Below are 25,424 nucleotides of genomic sequence, written 5' to 3'. Positions count from 1 at the left end.
CCATGGTATCCCTGTTCTTAATTGGCCAGCAAACTCTCCTGACCTTAACCCCATAGAAAATCTATGGGGTATTGTGAAGAAGAAGATGCAATACACCAGACCCAACAATTCAGAAGAGCTAAAAGCCACTATTAGAGCAACCTGGGCTATCATAACACCTGAGCAGTGCCACAGACTGATCGACTCCATGCCACGCCGCATTGCTGCAGTAATACAGGCCAAAGGAGGCCCAACTAAATACTGAGTGCTGTACATGCTCATACTTTTCATGTTCATACTTTTCAGTTGGCCAACATTTCTATAAATCCTTTGTTTTTATTGGTCTTCAGTAATATTCTAATTTTCTGATATGATGAATTTGAGATTTTAATTTGTTGTCATTTGTAATCATCAAAATTAAACAAAATAAACATCTGAAATATATGAGTTTGTATGTAATGTATGAATATAATATACAAGTTTCACTTTTTAAATGGAATTACTGAAATCAATCTACTTTTTCATGATATTCTAATTTTATGACCAGCACCTGTATGTCGCTTGGTCATAAGAACAATCTGTTTCTAACTTCTGTCTCCTGAATCATACATTGAAATCACTTTGGAACTTTTTTGAACATCTTCTCTGCATGTACAAGCACTTTTTCACCTGTTTTAAGATGCACAAACCTTCTGAATATCAGGCCGAGAGGGTTTGCGTCTTGTTGTGTAAGACTAAGTAATGCAATTATGGAAACACTGCACCGAAATGTTAATGGCTTTGCACAATGCGTGGGAAATGAAAAGTTCTTTGTGAGACCCACAGTGCTCATGATGCATAACTTTTCAGGATGTCTAAAACTCTGTGGCCGTCTGTCAGTGTTAACTGTGTAGGTAGGCAATGCTTTAGGGTTATCTACCAAAGACAGGCTATCTTCCAATGCAAGATCAGCTAAATATGTTACAGTACATTGCATTACATTAGTGTGATGATGGCATGAAATTGACAAGAACAGCATATAGTAGTAAAACCAAACTTGGACATTATCACTCTGTGGTGCTTTTTTTTTTTTCAAAAATACAATTGGGAAATAACCCCCTAGGAAAAAAAACAAAACAATATCATTTTCATGTATTAAAACCATGTTTTATTTTCATTTTTTTTATGAAATAACTTTTCAAAACTCCAGATTCAGTTCAAATAAAGTATCTAAATCCTTTGTAAATAGATTAGTAGATTTAATGGTGAGATACATAAAAAAAACAAAAGAAAATAGCAATACATAACATAGTTAAGTCAATGGTTACAGTAGTTACACAGTTTTTATGATCAGGTTTTCAAAATATTTCCTATACTGCTGCTTGAATAGTAAAATTGATTTTCAGTTCATTACAAAATGCTTACATTAAGAAAAGCATTTGACTATTTTTACAAAACAGCTGCTGGTAACAGCTCACTCTGACCTTCTGACCTTGATTTTTTTTAACAAGTAACATCCAGCAAAAAAAAAAAAAAAATGAAAAAAAGAAAGCATTACCCACCTTCAACCTTGTATCTATCTGACATTAATAAAAATATTTTATATATTTTTATAGGGTTACTGTTGTAAAATGTGCGTATGCATTTTAAAGCAGGTATGCATTATAGTAACTGTAGGTTGAAGATCTAAACTGAGCAGCTCTCTTATTATCACACATATTTCACTAGTGTCTATTGTAAAACCATAAAAAAGTCAAGTCTTGTTAGTTGTGAACTATTTGTAAAAGTAAAAAAATTAAAATAAAAAATAAAAACTCTACACCAAAAGGCAGATCAGGCACCGATAGAGTTCATGTGACTAAAACCAATTTAAGGCAGTTCTTCTGTTTTCTTTCAATTGCGATGATGTGTACGCAGGCAACACAGAGGTGTAGTCATATTGAGTAAAAAAAAAAACCTGGCACTTTTTCAAGGAAATTGGGATGCTAGTGTATAAAGGAAATCTTTAATGTAATTACATTACTGTTAAAAATATTTTTTCACACTTACTTCTTTTTTGTCATGTCTACATTGTTTGCAGGTTAAAAACAAAAGGCCCTTCTCAATTCATGATTTTGTTTGATGGGCAAAAAGCTATTCAGGTCTAACTAAATGCTTCTAAAATATGTTTTAAAATTATTCACAAATGGCCCAATTGTGTTCTAGAGATGCACAGATCCAGTTTTTTTTTCCAGATCCAATCCAATACTGATACCTTGGCCTATCAATACCGATCCGATTCAGCTGTTGAATGAACGAACCATATATCTTGTTATGTGAATGAAGGCAATAGCTTCAACATTAACATTGTTAAAAAAAGGTAATAAATAAACACAGATAGAAATGTACTTTATTTTGTTAATTAACAAATAAGCAGCACCAATAAATAAATAAAAGTTCCATGTATAGTGTACTGGATTGGGTGTCGATATTTGATCCAATCCAGCTATTTAGTCAATATTAGAGCCAATATCCGTTAGAGCTGTCGGGTCAGTGCATCTCTGTTGCGTTCTACTGTACATAGTTATGCATTTCAACAGGGATGACGCACAATGAATGGTAAAGTAAATGTGCCATATTTTTTACTTTTTGACCTTAGACTACAAACAAAACAACTAAAAGTAAAAGATTTAAGCCAAGATGAACATATGAAAACAAACTCATACAATATTCAGAATGTAGAACTAGCCCTAAATTACAAGAAGATTAGAAATTAGATAAATTTATTTATAATTATAATTAGTGGTATAATACAACAAAATCAAGCAGTGGTTAGTGGGGTCGACGCAATCAACTGGTTTTCCTTAGATAGAAAACTTTTAATCAATTGCCTTGAGATGACATAACATGTTAAACATGTTAAAATTTGTCAAGCAAATTCCCCTTTAGTTCCCGCATAACCTAAATGTGCTTTGGCTGAATATATGAAGCACATTTACTCTTCCTGGTGCAGCCCAAAAAATGTATGTTTTCATTAATATTGTAAAACTTTCCAGGTCTTATAACAGCAAAGCAGCACCAGACCATTACAGTCCCACCACCATGTTTGACTGCCAGCATATTGTTCCTTTACTGAAATGCTGTTTTACGCTCCAAGACACAGCTTGCTCTCCTTCTAAAGCATTTCACTGTCATCCCATCAATGCAAACAACATGATCTTTTTAGACAGCAGTGGATTATGCTCCTGTTCCTTCCATAGATGTCAGAGACAATATATAATTCAGAGGCCCTAAAAGTCTGGAGCTAATCAGACCTTGAAATAGCTAGTAAAATAAAAATATGTGTTTAATCATTATGAAAATATTTTATGAGGGCCACAGTTCCCTTTTGCATGCATGGCCAGTTTGGTCTGGCTAAGAAACACCATTATGTCTTTTGTTGTTTAGCACAAAAAGCTTTTTAGTTGAGACACAAACACTCTGCTATAAGTGGAAAAAAGAGGGGAAACATATCTATTATTTAATATGACCTATTTAGCAAACACTGTTTATTTGGTGCAGCAGTATTCCACAGTCCAACAGACAAACCTTGACCTTTGATTTGTGCCACAACACAGAGACGAGAGAAACATCATCCTGAGTGTGCCCTACCTGCACTTTGTTACAGAGTGGAAAGGTTATGGAAATGCAAGCTGAGTCATCCCCAAAACACAGCAAATATACAGAACACCCACAAGCCTGCAGAGCAACACACCGACAGGACGGAGCGGCTGGAAAGCACTCTGAAAAGGTCAAGGGTTGTGGATCAATTTTGACAGGGCCACAGGGAAATGGACACAGATGGTGCATAATCTTCTATCCCCTCTGAATTATGCGGCTCGACTCCAAATCATATCTCAGGCCATAAAAACAGGCAAAAACATTCACACTAAAGTGAACACAAAATATTTCCCTGTCTCTATTTCTTATTCTATTACCTTCTTTATTACCTCACACATAAACTTGTTATATAAATAAGGTTTATAGCATCTTTATAGCATTTAAAGTATCAGAGGCTTAACTTATAAAGCAAAATAGGGCTTGAAACATGCACAGGGCACGGTTGGTTGTTTTATCAAAAACAAACATGGTGTGGAAAACATGCTGTCACTCACTTAAGCTCTGAAGCACGCTTTGAAACATTTTTTCAGATAAAAACGGTAAACCACACAGACAATGAGGTGAAGAATTGAACCCAAATTAAGTCCTACCCAAGTTTAATATCCCTTAACATAAAACATTTATATATATATATATATATATATATATATATATATATATATATATATATATATATATATATATATATATATATATATATATATATATATATATATATATATATATATATATATATATATCAAATAAATTAGGCCCGAGACCTCAACTTTTTAATCAAAGTTTGCATAGTATTTCAAACAATTTTTCACCATCACATTCCTCTCCTCTGTGATCAACAGGACAAGTCGTAGATCAACACATAAACGTAACAATTTGTGAAGCTTTCACACGAATAGATGTATAAAACATTTGAATACCTATTTGACACCTGTAGGTAATGGTGCACAATGGATGTTCCTCTTCTGGGGAAAACTGAAAATGGAAGATGGAACTCTTTTTTTTTATGGGTTCAAGATTCCCTGACCCATAATGAGTATAATGACTACTGGTTTATTAGCTGATTAGATTTCTTAGAGCACTGCTCTTGGATCTATGTCTTAAACAATCAATGTTCATCACTTCTTAAATAGGAGGAGGTAGAAAAACATCATCTGCTGAGGTAACAGCATCAGAGCAACTGTCTTAAATAAGCTCAACAAGCCAATGAAGAAGGTCGGCTTTCTAGGAACTCTTCTAGAACCTCTGGAGATTATTTCACAAAGGAGAATTCTTCAGAAAGTGACAAAGACCATGGACAACAGTGAGAATCCTCTTCAAAAGATTATTTTAAGCAACAACTGAGTGTCTTCAGTCAGTGGCTTCTCCAGATCCAGTGCAAGAAAGACCAGAGGATAATTTCTGCCAACAGCTATAACACCTACAACTCAATGAAAAATAAGAGTAAAAACAAAAAACTATGTTACTGGAAAATTAAATTTTCCTTCAAGATTAATAAAGTATTTCTTAATTTAATTGAGTTTGAAAAAGACAGCTGGGTTTCAATAATAAATTAATATAGATAAATACCGATAACCAAGATTTCACGGTATAGACAGTATAAAAAAGGTAATTAACATATATAAATAAGTGATTTAATATAGGCAAAAACACAGATTCGGTTTCAGGCAGTAGTTTATTAAAGAACAAAGATAATCTACGTATCTATGAAGAAATAAACAACCATCTAAATTTATTAGATTGATGTAACTGACCATCTTTAATACCATAAAGTGGTGTTAATTCAGATGTTCTGCTTTTGTAAGTTTCTATTTCATATGTTAATTATAGCTGTTGACCACTCTGTAGTTTCTGGCAACCAGCTCTTTCCAGAATAAACCCTAAACAGGCTTCACATACAAACATAAACAACGATTAATTCACTTTCTGAATGAAGCAACTTTTAAGAGCAAAATAATTCAGTTAAATTATCCATAAAGCTGAGATATCAAAACCAGTGCTTGGCTCAGTACTGCCTATGGCCAAGAATTATTGATATAATCAGCTCATCCATCAAACTCACTTGCCATATCTAATATTTATTTGTATTTGCCACACCACCTTTGTGGCTAACAAAAAATATTTTCCTGACCTTCCACCTCACTCTAACACATCTATTTCTGCGTCGGTTAAACTGCATTTTCCTCTCATGTCATTCATAAACTAACATTGCTCAGAAGGCTGATTTACATCCACACAGACATTCCTATTAGGAATCCAGTTTGTGTGGGTTGTTAGTGTGTTTTTCTCTCTCCACCACCAGGTGGTGTCCTGTCCTCGTTGGGCCTCCCTGCACACCTGCTGCTCTTTGGATCATTACTCTAGGAGTATTTCAGCAGTGGGCTGTCACTACCTCGACACCAGAGTGTTTGCCAATTTAGGGTACTCTAGCCGAGCTGAGATTAGCAGAGTCTAACCTAAGCTTTGTTTCTCTGAGTCTTATCTAGTTTTTGTGCTCTTCGGCAGGAAGCCTTCCTAAGTAACTGGATACCTGGACCTTCTCCCCCTGGCAGGATTAACTGACAATGAGCAGTGAAAAAACCTCCACCTGAACCGTTCAAGTCCTCTTCGGAAATCCGAATGACAGTCCGCTCCTTAACTCCTCTGGGTCCAACTCTAGTCTATCTGTCTGCCCTCCAACGAGTTCCCTCTTCTCTGGATTAACCCCCACAAGCTGGATTCAAGGATTGACTAGAGCCCCCTCAAAAATGAGTCCTTCTCCAGTAACATTCAAGCCTCAGTCAAATTTCCTACGGTCCCTGAACTGATCACTGTGATCTCCCCTTCACTTTTTAGTTCCGGTTCACCAGTCCAATTAGTTCCAGATCCAACTTCTGTTATTCGTCTACATTTAATAAACCTGTTAAACTTTTTCCCTCGGTCTCTGAGTGGTTCTCTGCATGTGGGTCAGATCGCTTAAACCAATCATGACACATTCATGTGGTGGTTTGCATGGATCATTTATGGCTGACCTTGAACAGGGGAGAGGGCTGAACAAAAGGCGGTGCCTTAAACGCACAATTGTGATTATATAGAAAATGTGGTTGTTTTTGTGCAGTGATGATTCGATGAATCTTTAAATATCTTCTGTATATGCCATTTTCAGAGTTTGGGCATAAAAACAGACTTATTAAGCAATCTTTGATGAATGAGGTTGCAGAAAGTCAAAATCTGATAACTTAGAATTTTTAAAGTAAAAACTATTTCATTCAAAACCTTTATATATTGTAGAGGTCTAGCCAGAAGTTTTGGAAGAATACAGAGGGATCTGTCTATTAAAGGCAAAGCAGAGACACATATTTTCGTCAATAACTGATAACAATTTAAACTGTCCAAAAAAGACGAGTTAAGCTATTGGTCAGACAGCAATGAAAACTATACAGTAAATATAGGTGCTACAAACACAAAAGGGGGAATACAGGTCAAAGAAATGGACCATGCGATGAGTTTTACTGCCTTTCAATTACTGCCTCCTCAATCCTCGTTCTTTTCCAGTTGTCCTGTGAAGCGGAGAAAATTGAATTGCTGAACACATCTCACCAAACAAAGCAACTCTCCAGCATGCTGCCAACTGAGGGCTGGGCCAGCGACAGCACAGCCATGTCAGAACCTGATAAGTCCGCTAAGTGTTGGAGAGAAAACAAATCTGTGGGCTTAATTCATAAGCGCAGTGGAGCAACAAATAGAAGCAGGGAGGTGAAAGATGTTGGTGTACTTTATGATTGCTTGCTTTTGGTGCACTGAGAGACAATCCAAAGCAAGGTGCTTTAAAAAGTTATTATGGATAAATATCAACGCTTTAGATTTCATTCTTTGAAATGCATTATGATGGCTTTAGGTTACTTGATGGTCATCCTAAATGAAATGCATCAAACATTGATGAGAAATCAGAGCAGAAGATATTATTTTGTATTCATAAGTGAAAAACATCTTCAAAAAAAAAAACCTTACTCATTTTTATGGCATTATGTTGTTTACAAGAAAGGTATTGTTCTTGGTGGAAAACTGCTTGCATCTAGTTTTCTTTTTAGGATTTTATGGTCTAATTTTGGAAGAACATGGAAGAAGTCTGCATTCATTTTTATTCACTCATACCTAAACACCATAAGGTAAAACTATATCACATATTGCTTGAATTCCCAGTTTCCAGAAAAACAAACAAAAAAAACATAATTTTATTATATTTTCATGCCCATTTGGCAATAAGTTACCCACATCATGTTGACCTCATTTCCTCAAACAACAATTTTAGAAAGATCAATATGAATTTCAGTAACACAGTTCATTTTGATATTAGGGTATACAGGTACAGATTTAGCTTGTTGTTCACTCAGCAGTCCAACAAACAGCTGCCCAATTATTTAGTATTTAGTAGATTTTCTTTACAAATCAAGTCAGCATCAAACCAGAGACATATTGATATAAAAATACACCTGAGATGGGAGCTTAAGTCTTAAAATTTGGACTCAAGTTTCTACTACATGATATAAAGAAAAAGAAATCGGCTTAGACTTTATCTAAACTAACTTGGATAGATAAGTCTGATCATTGCCATCTAGGGTTGCCAACTCCCTTAAAAAAAAAAAGGGAGACCTCATGTGCTGAACCGATTGCCTTTACCCCTCCTGACGTGATTTTTTTAACCCCCCTTTGTGTGGGAAATTTTTTTTTAACTATTTGACTCAAATCTGTATTGAATTAGATGTATATTTGCACTGGACTTTATATTCACTATCCCAGACATTTTCCACCCAGATATTTATTTATTTTTCATTCCTCCCAATATTTCTGCCTCATTTTTTTTCAGAGGAGGATCGCTATGTAAAGGTGCACCGCCCCCAAAAGCAGCTTCAGCATTTAAATAACTGTCTCCTGCTATCTTCTCCGTGAGCAACACTTGGCTCGACCAATAGGATGAGGGTATTCTGGATCGTTACATATATGCTGTCAGCTCATTGGTCACAATACAGGACTAGTCCCGGGATCAAGTTTACCGTAAGTTTTGTATCAAATGTGCCCTTGTTGTTCATTTTCCATTAGCTTTTTACTGACCATTTTTTTACTCTCACGGTAATAAGGGAAAAAGTGCATTGCTTTTTCACTAAATACGGGACATGTACTTCTATTTATAAATACAGAACAATTCCATTTTCTCTGCAAGGCACTGAGTATGACGAGTGGTTTTGGATGTACAGCGTAAGCAGTCAGATTGCATCAGAGCATCTGGCCATACACCATAAGAACAGATATCTTAAGTTGTGAACTTTTAAACCTTGCAGCTTCGTCCTACTGTTTTAGATGTAGCTGAGAACAACTATTGAAAAATATCGAATAAAGTATGCCTGCCCTAACCCATTAAGCTTTTTCTCCATGATTCTTTCCTGAAAAGAGATCACTCAGAACATTGACTATACTGTACATACAGTAACACTTCATAATGTATATTTATTTCCATATTTTCCAGACTATAAGCTTATACTTTTCTGTGGATTTTTCCTAACCGCCAGAGGGGGATGTCAACGTTGGAAATGAAAGAATAAGGGGCTAATTTTCATTTAGCACAATAACATGCTAGCAGCATGCACAACGAAGAACAAATGTCCTGAATTCACACATTTTGACATTTTGTCAACTCCTGCAGAGCTAAAATAAAGAGCTAACGAAGCCCCATCTTTCATTAGAAGCTCTAACTGCTGCGAACCAACAAGCTAGCAAGAGCTAGCATTCTTCTTTATCCCTACTCCAGGGCTATATGTAGAGCTCCCCCTACAGGTTTGGTGGGATACAGTTCAGTAGATATCAGCTGCTTATAGCCCAATGCGGCTTATATACGTACAAGTCCATTTTGTTCAAAAGATTTAGTGGTGCGGCTTATAGTGAGTTGCCTCTATAGTCCACAAAATACTGTAAATATCTGAGACATGACAAAAGTTTTTATATGATTTGTTATGTTACTCAGACCAGAGAAATGGCTGAAACTCAGGCAATGATAACAGTTAAAGAAGGATTTTATACATCACCAGAGTCCCCCTGTCACATCTCACATCATTACATCATACATGGTTGTATATGTGGAGGCTTTACTGGCTCCAGCCATTTCAAATTATAGTATAGTGTTTTTAGATCAAGGACAACTCAAATGCACAGTAAAAGAGCTATTTGTTAGGAATAATCCCCCCATTTCAATTCCAAATCTTGTCCTAATTATATAAACTGCTTGACACTTAGCCGGCAGGTAATATTAGGGTTTAACAAGCACATATATGAATCATTAAAATTATCCTACCTTTTAATTTTTTATTTTGACTTAAAATGCAAATGGGATGTATTACTTGCAATTTGATTAAGTCTTAAGATGATGTTTGAACCTCCCTCTCAAGAATGAAGACTTTACTGGGGCTTGAAATGAAACAGTAATGAAGTAGCACCTCACTGAAACTGGCCTCTTAAATCATTTAAATCGCACCTCAGATGAAAGGCCTTAAACCTGACATGGGATGAAGGCTGAAGATCTTAATTGGACTCGAGTTTGAAGACCTGAAACTTCCCCTATTCAAGGACAAAAGATGATCTTGGACATTAAAGATTTAACCTTTAAAATAACCCTTACACTTCAACCAATCTTACATAGTAACTTGTTAAAATAAGGATGCTGTCCAATAAGGTTATCCAACTTTAAATGTACCATCACCGCTCAATTAGATAAGCTGTTTGTGGCTCACATTAAAAGTAAAATAAATAAAAAGTTACTTTCACAGTGGCTCCTGTCATGCCTTTTGAGGTTGTTGAAATCCCCACAGTGTGTCTATGTCACCCTGAGGTGGGCAACGTGCAGCGGACAGCCTGCTAGGTCTAAAGCCGGCCACCCCAGATGCCCTAAGGTGCCCCTGAGCATCCCAAACTTCCTTGGGCACACAGTTGGTGATCTAGTTTTACAAGCTGCAACATATGGGATCCCTTTATTATTCATACTCTGCTGTTGCTCAAGGGTAGGAAGGTTGCTTCCTTGTTGCCTCATCCTAACGGGGTCTGTGTTGGATTCTGTATCTGTGGATGGAAATAACGTTTAACATTAGAGTTGTATGTAACAAGTCAGGGAATCTCAGTTTAGGGTTACATTGCAGCTTTGGCATATCATTATGACCATTGCGTAGTTGCTTAACAGTATATTGTCAATATCTGGCAAAAAAAAATATGGTTGCAACAGAACATTGAAGTCCTGTAAGTTTTGATGCAGGGCATCCATTGATTAGATAATTGTTACAGCTTGATTGTTCTGGCATCTGAGAAATATGGAAGTCAACTCCTCAAACACATTGTTGTACTTTTCCAACATTTACTATGAACTATTGTTGCTCTGCGGCAAGGAGTATCAACAGATTGACAGGGTCAACAGCCTTAAGCACTCTTTTGGTAAAGGGGTTTACTGTAAAAGAAAATAGCAAAACTCAGGTAGGTGGTACATTGTATATTAACATTCAAATGCATTGCAGGACAAGGCTTCCTTGCAGGATATTGCCTGAAACTTCATACCACCTACATTAGGTTGTACTATTCTCATAGGGCATCCTGGTATTGTTTGTTTCCCAGGTGTACTAGGTGCGCGCACCTTGGAATCAATGTTAAAGATGAAAACTTATCAATTGACCAACACACCTTCCTAAACCCATTTTTCCCACTCACAGATCAATATTGAGGCCAAAACCTTCACTTGCTGCATTCTACCGACACCTGTCCACAGTTCCAAAGGTACGTAAGTCCTTCCAAGAATTGTAAAAGGAGAAGATCAAGTATGCAGACTTAATAAATTACTTAAAATAAGATGAGATACTCAATACATCTTGAAAATCTCTCCCTCTCTCTCTCTGTTCTTTTTTACGGGTGGACCTCTGACTGGCATAGCGGAGCCAGAAGTGAATTACAGACCATTATCAATTACACTAAAACAGTTCCAGCGAAACTTGAGAGCCCCTTTGGAAGGAAGAGATGGATGGAGGGATAAGCCACAGTGAAGGAGAAAGTAAATTTCAAACAAATGGAGAGAAAGGCCACTGATTTGAAGAAGGCCATGGAAATAGAGTCTTGTGGGGATAGGGGTGGGGTGGTTTGAGCCAATCAGTAGCACAGCTTTGACTGCTTATTGTCTATAAAGAATATTTGTGTCCCACAGAAATTTTATACACCAAAACTCTTGGTGTATTTTATTGGGTAATTGTTTGACAGAGAACAGCTACCACAAAAGTATTGACATTTGTATGGTTCTCCCACAATGTAGTGGGAAAAGTGCGGTAAATGATTTGCAATGTTTTGATTTTTAAATAAAATCAGAAAGGCTTAGCAAGCTTTACTCTCATCTCTTTATTCAGATATTGCATAAAAATATATGTATGATAAAAACCTGTACTGTATTAAGATTAAGATGGAGATTATTGCGCTGTGGAAACATCACAACAAAAACAATAACTTTCTGTCACATGTTGTCCTTGAGCAAAAGGAAGGAGAAAGAAGATAAAATCCATTTTTTGTCTAACCCTAATCAAAAACGTAAGACACCTTTGCAAATCAGCTGTCAGCCAAAATGAAAGTTTTTAAGGAAATAATCATATCAATACTTCTATCCAAGACCAAAGGCAGTACTGTGCCAATTTTCTTTTTCATATAAAAATACATGTTAGAAAAAAAACGAATAAGAACCTCTTAATATTACTAGTGATTGAATATGATTTTTTTCAAACATTGACAATTTTGTTACAGCTTTTTAGATCTCCATGAAGTGAATTCCTGAATACTGACGGACACATCTGTTTAAGTGTTTTACATGATTTAAATTCTGTTTTCTTCTAAACTAATTCTCTAAATGGAAAATGTGCTGTTTTTTCTGTGATTTTTGACATATTGCTTTGAACAGAATTAACTGTATTCAAAGCTTAACAAAATCTTCATGCTTTAATATTCTGGATTAAACAAATAATTTAGTGGTGTGTACTTTATAACCAACTCTGTGTATATTTCAGCTCTCTTCTGTAACATAAATAAAGTTTCTAAATTTAACTGATGAGTTCCCCCAGATTTCGATGCAATGGTTAAAATATGGCACAGTGAACGAACTGCACTGTATTTTCAGTTTTTCATGATTTCTCTTTATTTATCACAAGATATCAAGCAAACTTAAAGAATTTATTATGATGTAAGGTTTGGCCATTTCATTTAGCCCTATCTTTGTAGAAGATTAGCATTAAGGAAACCCGTGTTAATGGAGAGACACAAGAAGGTGTATTTTAAAGTTTGCCACATCAAAGGGAAAGATGTTAAACTCTTGTCGGACATACAAAACACTACTGTATGTTTGGAGATAAACTAACATGGCCCATTATCATGAAGCTACAACCTACAAAGAGATGCATGGTAAGAGGCAGGATAGTGCTGTGGGGGTGCCTTACAAGGAAGTTTAAGTTTAGGAGAAAATGGTTGCTGAATACAGGGAAATTCTGGAAAAAAAATCATTTTAGAGGCAGTAAAATACCTGAGACTGGAGTAGAGGTTCCCTCTTCAAATAAGAATCTGCTGCAAGACCTGGATACTGGAAATCTGACTGAACTTGTGCTAATTTGCAGACAAGAACGACAAGTTCCTAGATGGGCAAAGTTGTTTGTTTTCCCGCTGTCACTTCGCTACAGCTTCACGCTTTCCTTGGAAAGGTGACATCATATCAGTCACAATCTTTAATCAAAAGCCATTATCATTTCACAGAGCTCTCGCTCTCTCTCTGCTTGTGTTCGTGTATGAGCCTCAGGGAGACATCTTGCATCTCTCTGAAGAAAGCTGTAGGAAGAAGGACTTCCCAAAAAAGAGGGAAAACAAGACAAGTCTGACAGTGGTTTAGAAGAAATAAAGCCAAAAAAGAAAAGGGTGTCTGCTGAGGAGAGAAGTACAGGAAGTGAGGGGAGGAGGGCAGAATGGCCGAATCCTCCTGGGGTGGGTTTTTTGGATGATGGCGGCGGCGGTGGTGGTGGGTGTGAGCCGGGGATAATCCTTGTCTGCCATTGTCTTCAGTTTTCAAACCAATTATTGTCATCTGCAGCTCCATGAAAGAGAGTTAATGAGGGGAGCAGAGCTTTGGAGTGTCAGGGCACAGTCAGGAGAACCGAGATAAAAAAACACTGGGGTTGGAGAAAATAAGAGAATATAGGAAAAGGGACAGAATATATAATCAGAGAAAAAGTCGAGTACTATGCAGGCAGGTGGCTCAGAGATGCATTGCATTTCATTTACTCCGCACTTTCTTTTCCTGGTCTTCTGTCATGTCTTGACTTTAAACCCTTATTCCATTTTATCTCCTTTGTCTTTTCTTCATTTCGTTCTTCTTTTAAAGCAATTGAACCCTAGCAGGATAATCTATCTGCATGTGTCCACAAAGTATAATAAGAAATGCCAGCTTAGCAAGAGCTGCTGAATTTTATTGTCTCAAAATGTGATAACGAATATATCTGTTGAAATGTGTTAGCTGCTTCTTCAGATTCCAGTAGAGCGCTAACAATGTGTTATTGTCAGAGTGAATAAAGATATACAATATAGTTCAGCAAACCAGTATGTCTCCTTGTTTTATTGGGTGTTAGAAGAAAAGAAAAAAGTCAAAAAAGCTTGTATTCAAAGCATTAAGGTATCCTTTAACTAGAACTATTTAGGCTTTCTTTAGCGGTACTTGAAAACAATCTTTGGGTCCTGAATTTACCAAGCAAATACAGAGCCAATTAACTGTAATGTAGAGTTAAGACACCACAATCCAAAACAACCAAAAAGATGAGTATTCAACAAATATTAATTATTGCTTTTAACAGAAGATACTGAAAAAGGTAAGTGTAGTCAAGAGATTTTCAAAAGCTCCAACTTTAAACTATATAATGCAGCTGTGAACCAAGGACAGCAGCTACAATCTTCAATCTAATCCATCTTTATTGTCAATCTGCTGTGCATACAGTGATAATGCAAATTAGAAATTCATTTCCCCAGGGTCAATAGAAGAAGTGCATGCCCTGCATTACCCCACTATTCTAAAAACACTCAAACATTTCAAACATATCACCGCAGTAATTCATCTTCGAACCCTAACTTTTGTGGTAAAGAATAATAAAATAAAAAAAAGATCTGAAACGTGGACAGAGACACTAGGGTGCCCACTACTTCCTATTCAGCATTTCAGCATCCCAACAGCCTCCTAATAAAGCTTTCGATCAATCTAATGGTTCTACTTTTTATACTGTTGTAATATTTGCAGCAAAGCACCATTTTCAAGAATTCATGAACTGGTTTATGAGGGGTTCCTTGTCCTAGTTCTGTAGTAGTTTTTGAAGACATTTGACAGTGGGGAAGACTTATCTACTGATCTCAGTAGCTCTAATTATCCTCTCTATGCCTTTTTATCCGAGATACTGGAACTGGTATAATGCACCTTTAAACAGGGCACTAGAAATCACTAAACCGCAGCTTTGCATAAAGTTCTGAGGATACCGGTAGAGAGAGAGGGTTGTTTCAAACTCTGCAGGTGCAGTCTTTGCTGCCCCTGATTTGTGATGACTAGATGTTCTTGTCCCAGCTTTGGTGTGGTGAGATCTGCAAACTTAGAAATCCAATGTCCTCCACTCTCACTGCTGATGCTGTGAGAAGCATGCCCACAGTGTAACCTCCAGATGTCAATAATCCTCTTCTTTGTTTCGGCTTTTTTTTTAGCACAAGGTGGTCTCTCTTCCCCAGCCTTACAGGTGTTCAACACCTTTTCCTCTGCATTGATTCATTGTTTTCACTAATCAGCTCTACCTAAGTTGTGTCAGCCGGGAACTTGATAAGGTCCTCTTATGTCTGGATACACTGTGGTATCTGAAGAGAGTGAACCGCTGATGGCGGAGGAGATCCAAGACTTAGTGTAAATAATTTTAGTTGTTTTTCCCCAAAACCTGTGTCCTTTGTTCAGAAAGTCCAGAATACAAAGACACAAGGTGGTGTTCAACAGTGATAATGGTATTAAATGCTGAATTAAAGTCAACGTGCTGGAGAATGGTGCTTTTATATTTTAAATGAGTACTAACCAAGTGAAAGGTGGTGGATGAATATTCGGAAGGATATGCCAACTGTAGCAGGTCAAATGAAACAGGAACACCGACTGTGATGGGTTGTTCAATGAGCCGTTTCATGAATTTCATCGTGACTGGACTTATGGTGATGTGACAGTATTTTTGGGGGGGGCACTTACAAGATAAAATTGGCTTCATTGCTTCTTTCCTACCTCTGATGTCTGAGAGAAACATCTGACTTGAGGAAAATAGAGTACAGTAATAGCATGCTGAGTTGCCACTGCTATCTATACTCCTCAGTCATTAAAGAAGTTATACACTGTCTTTAAGGGGTCATAGAATGATTATATAGGGTATTTGGTGCTGGTCCTTAAGGTCTCTGAAGAGGGTGTGTAACATTGGTTAGGCTGAAAATGGCATATTTGCTGTTCTATGAGCCGTAATGCAATCCTGGTTAAAAGTCCTAGAATGAAACGAAAGGTTTTCTTCCTTTTATGGTATACTCATGAATATTTAGATGAGCTGTGCGCTGATTGGTTGGTTTACAACGAGCAAAGCTGTTGAACAAAGACGCATCATAGCAACAAGCACTCACTCAATGAAACATTGAAATTGTTGATATGGTAGGGTGACCAGACATCCCCTTTTTCACGGATATGTCCTACTATTCATTATTAAACAAAACTCCGGGGGAGGAGGGTGGGGGGTGGGGGGGGGATTGGGGGGATTTCAAAATCGTCCATTTTAGTCTATAGCCAATTTTGGTCGACTACAGTGCAGCACGTAGTTGAAACACACCGGGCACTCGAACCGAGCCGTTAGTTCCGGGGCTGGTCGGGGAACCCCGGCAGACAGGGGCAGGGAGCAAGCGGTAGACACAGCGACCGAACCCGGCCCTGGTGATGGCAGCCTGAACGTCCATTTCACCCACTTACCCACTGAACTATCGTTATTCATCTATGACAATGTAAACTCAGTTTTGCATTCTATGACCCCTTTAAAAGTCCCTAGAAAGTAATAACTGCTGTATTTACTAACATTAGCCACTTGTATGTAATTGCAGTTGACTGCTTGAGAAGTATCGTTTTTTTTTTTAACTTATTGTCATTCAGTTTTTATTTTTTTTCAATCTATAGTCTTCACCTTGCAAACAATTTAGCAACTAAACTGTCCCCAGAAAACTAACATAAATCATCATTTTATTTTTGTTCGACTTAGCATCCCGTCCTGATTCTGAGATGATTCTAATCCTCTAATTCCTCCAAAATCTGAATGTAGAGAGAGCATCTCCAGTTTTATCTGAGAAACACAGCTGTGGCAGCAGTGGCAGCTGGTGGAGTTTTCTCCAGGGGGGGCTATAAATTCAAAATAGACATATACCAAAAACCAATTAAACATATACTAATTTATTACACAAGTATATTTATATGAATAGCAACAACAAAAAACATTATAAAAACACTTTATACGAACATAACATAATTTTATGTACAGGTTTACTTTTTGTACATACATGTTGCCCTTCTGAGGCTTTGTGAAGGCAAACCTGTGTTTTGTATGGTCCAACATTGTGTCACAAACCTAAAATAATAATGGACTAGTTTAATAATGGAGAAGCTATTAGTCAGCTTTATATTTTTCTAATATGTAAAAAAAATATTTTCTGAAAAGATGTTTATTTTAGAGCAACTATGCAAATTAACAAACATCTAGAAAAAATACACTATATTATATTATTTTCCATGTGAATATTGTTCATTATTCTTTGACTTTTCTAAAAAAGTGCTTTAAATCAGTCCTAGCTGTCTTTATCCATGCTGGGTCAGATCCTGATGTTTGAAAAAGGAGGCAGGCAGTCAAGGCAGTAGAATAGAGCATTAGCCTCGCTGCATGCAGTTAGCCAAGTCTTCTTGCTAAACCAACACTTCCTGTCAACTCAGGTCACTGCTTAGCTACGCTTTGGGCCGCCCCATACTTCTGTATTGCAGAGGAGCTACTGCACATGTACAACTTTTAACGAGAGTCAATGAGCAAAGATTTGTATGCCCTAGGGCGGAAATACGTCAAATGAAAAATGAATTGACACTTTACTCATCATTAAAGATTAAATATTTATTTTGCACATCTAAAAAAATCGAAAATTCTAAAATACTAAATGGTAAATGGCATGTACTTATATAGCGCCTTTATTCAAGTTAGGAGACTTGACCAAAGCGCTTTACACTACATTCATTCACCCATTCACACACACACTCACACACTGATGGTGGCAAGCTACATTGTAGCCACAGCTGCCCTGGGGCTCACTGACAGAAGCGGGGCTGCTGTACACTGGTGCCACCGGGCCCTCTGACCACCATCAGTAGACAATGCAGGTGAAGTGTCTTGCCCAAGGACACAACGACACTGAAAGTCGGAGTCGGGGCTTGAACCGTCAACCCTTCGATTTCAGGGCAAACTCCTACATCCAACGCCACTGTCACCCCAATTTAATTTAAAATTAAATTACAAAAAAAAGTATTAAAATATTTTTTTTTTCCTTAATGTCTTAATTGGGGTCATTAGGTGGGTGGGGCAGCGCTCTAGCATCCTCTATTGTCCAGCCACCACTGGTCTGTGGCTGCTACTTTGGGACAGAACTGGTTACTCTTAGTGAGGATTTTAAAAGCAATATTTGCTTTTTTAAACTATCGGTACCAGAAGTCTCCAGTAACATTAGGAAAACACTATATATCTGTTACTATTACATTACTAAAAGAGGGTGCTCTGAATAGTTTCTTTATTTAAAAAAAGTCAAGTTCAAGTTAGTCAATGATAGTCATTAAGTACATACCAATGGCAATAATAGCCAACAGTTTTTATTTGGCTTATATGTATTAAAGCACCAAAAGAAATATCCTCTCTAACCTTTTCTTCAGTAATTGAAATAAATTAACTTTTAGTAACCGTTTAATCTGCCAAACAGGCCTAATCCAGTTAATTAATATGAATATATGCTTAAGGTATAATTAGATCAATGCATGTAAATGGTTTCATATTAAGTAACAAGCCACTTGTTTTTGTTAGGTGGTGAGAACATATATCTTTCAAGCCTGGATTGCAAGAACAGCCCATTGTGAGTCAGCAAAAGCTGCAACTGATCAGAATATAGAAAGGCCATGTTTTCTCTAAAAAACATAATGCACACAAACGCATTATTAATTAAATTAACAGTCACATGTAAGAGTATGTATTTGCACATGTAAGAAAGCTCAGCAAACTAGTACACTTAAAACTTGATTTAACTCTGTTAAATTCTACAGTAACAGAACTGTGACTTTCTTACTCTATCGGCTCTTGGTGAGTAATGCTCTCTGTTTTAAATGCAAGTCATCTTCCCACATGCTCAGATAACAACTGTCACAGCCTAAAATAAAATAGAGTGAGAAATACAGCTGGGGAAAATGAGATCAGATAATGGCAAATGAGGATGAGATTTTCTGTTGCATAGTTTTTAAAGAGCGTACTGGAAGCATAAATAGAGGATGAAAAAAGATAAACGTTGCAATAAACAAAAGCAAAATACAAAAAAAAATACTTTTCTCAATTTATGCTGGAAATAAAACTGTTTCACTGAGTTGGTTATTAGCAGGATTCTCACACAATTTGTAAAGAATTTGCTATATTTAGCTTTTTTCCATGCCTGCATAAATAGAGAAAAAGAAAAATTATATGACAATAGTATTTTATGTCCTGTCCCCTTTTTTTACAGTTCTACCCATCCATGTGTTCATCCATCCATCCATCCATCAATCCATCCATCCATCCAACATCCATCTGGTCATCCATCGATACATCCAGTCCTCCGTCTATCCATCCATCCAACATCCATCCGGTCATCCATCCATCCATGCATCTGGTCATCCATCAATCCATCCATCCATCCATGCATCCATCCATCCATCCATCCATCCATCCATCCATCCATCCATCCATCCATCCATCCATCCATCCATCCAACATCCATCTGGTCATTCTTGCATCCATCCAGTCATCCATAAATCCATACATCCAGTCCTCTGTCTATCCATCCATCCATCCAACATCCATCCGGTCATCCATCCGGTCATCCATCCATCCATCCATCCATCCATCCATCCATCCATCCATCCATCCATCCGGTCATCCATCCATCCATGCATCCATCCATCCAACATCCATCCGGTCATCCATCCATGCATCCAACATCCATCCATCCATCCGGTCATCCATGCATCCTTCCGGTCATCCATCCATCCATCCATAATCAAAATCCATCCATCCATCCATCCATCCATCCATCCATCCATCCATCCATCCATCCATCCATCCATCCATCCATCCATCCATCCATCCATCCATCCATCCATCCAACATCCATCTGGTCATCCATCCATTTATCCATCAATAATCAAAATCCATTTATCCATCCATCCATGCAAAAATGATTGAGAAAAAGAAAGCTGAATTCAGTCAGTAAAATTTTATGCAACTTGTTAATTAAAACCCCACAATGGAAATGAGTGTGGAGGCGTGTGAAGAAAGCAAGAATCCTTAGTAAAGTACACAGCCAGTAACACACACTAACCTAAATAAACACAAGCTTTCAATGAAACAGAACACTTTCAGTATTTTAGGTTGTTTATAATTCCCTATATTGGACTATTTTTCCAATTAAATTATTGTAAACAAAAATCTGCTACTCAAATAGGAGCATTTGAATCGAATACACTACTTTATATTGCTAATGACCTAACAATAACGACTCCTTTTAAAAGGATTACTGCTAATCCGCACGCTAAACGCACATCATCCGCTGATCCAAGAACCACAGGTCTTTGATAAATTAAATACTGTTATTATTCTTAACTATATGGTGGCGAATTACACTGACAGAAATTTGCATCACGTCTCATTTAGCTGGAAAGCACAGATTACAATTTGAATGAAAATGATTTAAGCTGAAAACTACATAAAATAATGTGATGATATGTCTTTGGCGGAGAATGTTGCTCATTGCAGAGCTGAACTGTACCAGAACTTACAGGAAAGAAGACTTGTCCCTAAAACCTTTTTACTGATTTGTGAAGCTGGAATCTTTGGATTTCCCTCTCATATAATTGATAACTTGATCCTGCAACAAAAATATCTCAATCGTTTTAAAAGCAGAGCCAATATTCAGCTCCCAGAAGATTACATGGTTTTGCATCACATAAAAAAGCAAAGAAAAACATAACCAAGATTTGAAAATGTTCTTGGATCGCTGACATTTCTGTCACGTAGCTTAACTGTCTGGTGCGTTCTACTAAAACCTAATTTATTTAAGCAAACAGGCTCCTTTTTGTTTGCTTTAGATTTTTCTTTTGTTAGTACTGGGAATTTGCTTTCTCTGCTGGAGTGAGATCTCCTGTGGGTCCCAGTGTAAACACTGTAAACATCAGACCAGAACGTATCAGAGACTGCCAGGGCTGTCATGGCTCATCAATATGAAGACAAGCTGGTTACACGATAATCAGGATTGTGGATCTTTATTAAAATCTGTTTTTGTTTATGGAAAAATATTATTTCCCGCTTCCATTTCAAGAAAGTTTTAATTGTATTTCTTACAAGAACAGGAGCATTACTCCAGCTCCGTAAGGAATAGAATTGAACACTTGTTTGATGTATTTGAAATGTCTGTAAGCAATTTATCATCTCACTTTCAAATTTGCGTAATCTCCTTTTAAGTAGTGCTTCGTTTTAACAGTTATGAACAGCTGGGTAGCAGACATATAGTATTTAGCTGATGTCAGGTCAGCACAATTTGACGGACAGAAAAGTAACTCAATCTTTTCATGTTTAAAATCAAAGAATCTCATGAAAACAAAACTACAACAATAAAAAAATACACAGAATACAGACACTCAAAGACACTCAAAATGCAGTGGCTTGCAACAGTATTTGCACTAGGTAAAATAACTCAGTTTCAATATGTATTGTGACATAATTTTACTCAGTGACAGTTACATAACTGCTTAGACGGTATCTTGATATGCGGTGGCCCCTGTGTACGACAGCCTCGCTTCTGTGGGTGAAGCCCAAGGCTCTCCTGATTTAAAAATGCACTTTATAAGTAAGGCCATTTACTTTTTACGGTTAAACCATTTGTTACCGACTGACATTGAGGGCACATCTGGTTAACCCTTTATGGGCCACTTAATGAAATACTTTGAAAATCAACATTTAAAGCCAAGAGTATTATTGGAGGACAGGATCTTATTACTTTTGAGAATTTAAGAAAATATGTATATTTTGATGGCAGAAATTAAGGTCAATGCAATAACAAGAAACAGCCACTTGCCCTTAAGAAAATTAACATAAGTGCTTCTATAGGAAATTAATGAAAAACCCTCACTGACTGAAAGAAACAACTTTTGTTTTTATTACAACATAAAGCATTAATGTTGATACTGGCATTTCAATTTTTAACTTTTTAAACTTAGATTTTTAACATATTTTTTATTTAGTTTTTAACTTTTCAATGAGTTGTTTAGCTTTTTTTTTTTTTACATAAAAATGTCCTTTCAACCTAATTTATAGTAGGTAATATAAAAGGGGTATATGAAAATTAACTTTGTTTTGTATATTCTCTGTGCATACAAAAAAAGTTGTCCAAGTCTAATATCGTCAGGGCTCATTTAATTAGTCAAATGCCAAAATAAAATCTACAGACATGTAGCAGTATCTTAGCTGAATGGCTGTATATGACCAGAAAGAGCCAAAAGCCCAAAGACACTGAACCTATGGCTGAAACAGTAGGCTGTGTTCAGCATTGGACAAAGCTCCAAGACACTAAATTTAGCAAAAATGACTGAATAACCGCATCACGGACGACCTAAAACCAGCAAAATCCATCCCCAACAATGCCTCTGATCATATCATCTAATAAATGATGCAACTGCTTGTGTCAGCTTAAAGTTGCAGTCAAGAGTAGAAGACCTAAGCATGGTGCAACACCTAGGGAGCCGTATTGTGGTATTATGGGATAAGTGACATGATTAATTTTGTGTTGACTGAGCTGACACTTTTTAGTTAACCCCTCAAGTTTTGTCTCATACCTTTCATATGTATTAGAGTTATCAAAGTTGTCTGTGCAAAGGTCTGTCACATGAGAAAGGTCAAATAAACCAAACCAGTCAAGATTAGAAATGGTGGGGGAGAGTCCTAATAGAAAGTCCAAAAGATGAATGTTTCAGAATAGACAGGGGACCTTTAGGTAGTATTTTCTAAACTAGTTATGAGTGACTTTTCTTATTATTATAGTGACTTTTGAACATAGACTTTTATGCTTATGCGTTTTTATTGAACATATGAAAGTTATTCATGAAACAATAAAATAGGAAATAACAGAGAAACTGAAACTGTCATGATGGGTTCTCTTAGAGTAAAGCCCAAGATGCAGAACACACACAGAGGCACTGGTAAAAAGTCCAAAGAGTTTATTTAAGGCACAAGCACGAGAATAACAGTTCAGGCAGGGGGCTGGTTCACTGGGGTCTGAGCAGGGAAGGGGAGATGGCTGGTAGCTGAGCTTCCAGCTCACTGCAGGGAAACAACAGGGGAAATCCACATGGGAACCTCTTGGGGAAACTCCACAGGGAAGTCGACAGGTATCATCCACGTAGGATTCTTGGGGTGGCTCACCAGGGCAGATTAGCTGGTTAACTCTCCTAGAGCTGCAGGCCAGAGACAGGTTGCCAGAGAGACAGTTCTTCCAGAGCTTCACAAGGAGACAGGAGGTTAAGCTCATCCAGAGCTTTCACGAGGAGACAGGAGGTTAAGCTCATCCAGAGCTTTCACGAGGAGACAGGAGGTTAAGCTCATCCAGAGCTCTCACGAAGAGACAGGAGGTTAAGCTCATCCAGAGCTTTCACGAAGAGACAGGATTCCTGTGAGGCAGAAACAAGGAAGAATTAGAATCTGATCTCACACGAGAGATAACAAAGATTCATCTGTGACAGAGGCTCAGGAAGCTAACCAACTAAGATCAACACTGCGGCGTGGGATCAAGGTCAGGCAGGAGCTTATAAAGGAGAGGTCTTCTAATGAGAGGATTAGGAACAGGTGTGCAGGAAAGTTCCAGCTCCAGAGGACCCACAGCGCATCCTGCTGGAGACAGAGGGTAATCTCCAGATCCCCACAGTAACTCCAAACCTAAGGGAAAAACAAAGAGAGCAGAAGAGGATCCTCGGCGCCCTCTGGTGGGCAAGCCTGAGGATCCCAACAGAGCCCCCCCCCTCAAGGGCGGATTCTAGACGCCCCCTGAAAAAAAAAAGTCCAAAAAACAACAAAAAACAACCCACTCAGGGTGGGCGGAGGGGGCACTAGGGCGAGGAGGGCCAGAGACAACAGAAAATAGAGTCCAGAAAACAAAAACAACCCACCCAGGGCGGGCGGAGGGGGCACTAGGGCGAGGAGGGCCAGAACCAACAGAAAAAAAGGTCCAGAAAACAAAAACAACCCACCCAGGGCGGGCGGAGGGGGCACTAGGGCGAGGAGGGCCAGAACCAACAGAAAAAAAGGTCCAGAAAACAAAAACAACCCACCCAGGGCGGGCGGAGGGGGCACTAGGGCGAGGAGGGCCAGAACCAACAGAAAAAAAGGTCCAACAAACAAAAAACAACCCACCCAGGGTGGGCGAAGGTGGATACAGGCCAGGAGGGCAGAAAACAAAACCAGAGTCCAGAACAAAAAACGATCCACTTATAGTGGACGAAAACAAAAGAAAACCCAAAAACCTTCTTGGGCAAAGTCTCTGGTGGCCGGCCAAGGGACCGGCTGCAGGACACAGTCTCAGGTGACCTGCTGTGGGGCCGGCTGCAGGACACAGTCTCAGGTGACCTGCCGTGGGGCCGGCAGCAGGACACAGTCTCAGGTGACCTGCCGTGGGGCCGGCAACGGAGGCGTAGTTGCTGCTCAGTAGGTCGACCGTTGTGATGAAGGTGGAGCAGCGTCTTAGGGGGACCACCGCCGAGCCGGAGACAAGGTTGAGGTTCAGGAGGCCGGCAGCGGGGTCGAAGGCGACGCTGACACTCTGGGGGTCTGCCACGGGGTCGACGGTGAAGATGATGCTCCGGGGGTCCGCCGCGGGGCCGGAGGCGAAGCTGACGCTCTGGAGGCCTGCCACGGGGCCGGAGGCGAAGCAGCTTATCAGGAGGATGACGCCCAAGCTTCAACAGGTACCCCCACGGGGTACCCCGTCCCCTCCTCGGCAGCTCAGGAACAGTCTCAGAAACAGCCGCCGACTGCGGCTCAGGAGGAGGCTCTGAGGAGACCGCCGACTGCGGCTCTGGAGGAGGCTCAGAGGAGACCGCCGACTGCGGCTCTGGAGGAGGCTCAGAGGAGACCGCCGACTGCGGCTCTGGAGGAGGCTCAGAGGAGACCGCCGACTGCGGCTCTGGAGGAGGCTCAGAGGAGACCGCCGACTGCGGCTCTGGAGGAGGCTCAGAGGAGACCGCCGACTGCGGCTCTGGAGGAGGCTCAGAGGAGACCGCCGTGTGCGGCTCTGGAGGTGGCTCTGGGGAGACCATCGAGTGCGGCTCTGGAGGTGGCTCTGGGGAGACCATCGAGTGCGGCTCTGGAGGAGGCTCTGGGGAGACCATTGAGTACAGCTCTGAAGGAGGCTCTGGGGAGGCCGCCGACTGCGGCTCCGGAGGAGGCTCTGAA

General features: G+C 38.7%; 1 protein-coding gene and 1 long non-coding RNA gene across 5 annotated transcripts in view; one reads left to right on the top strand and one right to left on the bottom strand.

Annotated features, from left to right (window-relative positions):
* Positions 1-25,424, bottom strand: part of dlgap3 (discs, large (Drosophila) homolog-associated protein 3) — a 237,876-nt gene that overhangs the window by 82,361 nt on the left and 130,091 nt on the right. The gene's annotated exons all lie outside the window — the stretch shown is intronic.
* On the top strand, positions 8,447-11,658 carry LOC119784665. The gene is made up of 3 exons (XR_005280958.1): positions 8,447-8,628; positions 11,319-11,382; positions 11,536-11,658. It is a non-coding gene; the product is annotated as an uncharacterized LOC119784665 (long non-coding RNA).

This window comes from Cyprinodon tularosa, unplaced genomic scaffold, assembly GCF_016077235.1.
Source record: "Cyprinodon tularosa strain WSP-4 unplaced genomic scaffold, ASM1607723v1 ctg230, whole genome shotgun sequence".
In the NCBI taxonomy this organism is placed as follows: Eukaryota; Metazoa; Chordata; class Actinopteri; order Cyprinodontiformes; family Cyprinodontidae; genus Cyprinodon; species Cyprinodon tularosa.
Note: the sequence above shows the minus strand (reverse complement) of the source record. Positions and strands in the feature narration are given on the sequence as shown.